General features: G+C 52.4%; 1 non-coding gene across 1 annotated transcript; it reads right to left on the reverse strand.

Annotated features, from left to right (window-relative positions):
• Nucleotides 1-510: 510 nt before the first annotated feature.
• TRNAG-UCC (transfer RNA glycine (anticodon UCC)) lies at nt 511-595 on the reverse strand. Its single transcript has one exon. It is a non-coding gene; the product is annotated as a tRNA-Gly (tRNA).
• Nucleotides 596-970: the final 375 nt, after the last annotated feature.

The following is a 970-nucleotide window of genomic DNA, read 5'->3' on the forward strand; positions in this document are numbered from 1 at the left end:
CACCGCCCCGGCTCCTCCTCTTGGTCTCGTTTCCACGGGCTCCCACCTGGACCCTCACTTATAACAGCTTCAAAGGCCACACCCCCCAGGGAAGCCTATCTGGATGGTTCCTTCCCAACACGGGTCACGTAAGAACTGCAGGAACCATCTCCGAGGACCCTTGCCCTCGGCCGGGACATCATCCACATGCCAAGGGGCAGGCCGGGCCCTTTGCAAACACTGCTTCCTAGAATCTCCACAGGAGAGGCAGGAACTACTCTCCCCAACTTCCAGATGTGGAAACTGAGGCTTAGAAAGGTGGAGTGACCTGCTCACAGTTCTTCCATCTCCCACAGTGCCAGGAGGCCCGATCCAGGTGTTTCCAAAGTCCCCAGGCACTATAGAAACTTTTTTTTTTCAACGTTGTATTTATTTTTGAGAGGCAGACAGAACATGAGTTGGGGAGGGGCAGAGAGAGAGAAGGAGACACAGAATCCGACGCAGGCTCCAGGCTCCGAGCTGTCAGCCCAGAGCCCGACGTGGGGCTCGAACCCACGAACCATGAGATCATAACCTGAGCGGAAGTCAGACGCTTAACCGACTGAGCCACCCAGGCGCCCCCCGCACTATAGAAACTTCTGATAGATGTTGTTATATTATTCATTTGAATTATAAATATTCCTTACAGCTGCATCCAACCCTTTGTAAAGTCCAACAGATTAGATTGAAAGGAACTGTAGATAAGTGATAGGATAAGAATGATATGCAGTCAGTTAAGATAGCACTCCTGTGCGCGCGCGCACACACACACATACACACACACACACACACACACGTGTGCATCTGCAATAATGTGGCCTCAGGCCATCCTGGGGCTCACCAGCTCCCATATCACCCCCCACTTCCCAGGGGTCTCAATATCACTTGAAGAAACGCAAGTGTTTCCCCTGGTGGGTCTGCCCCAAGCCTCAGGACCTAGAATCATATCTTC

The sequence above is a fragment of the Panthera pardus genome, unplaced genomic scaffold (genome assembly GCF_024362965.1).
Source record: "Panthera pardus isolate Hobbes unplaced genomic scaffold, ASM2436296v1 HiC_scaffold_11, whole genome shotgun sequence".
Lineage (NCBI taxonomy): Eukaryota > Metazoa > Chordata > Mammalia > Carnivora > Felidae > Panthera > Panthera pardus.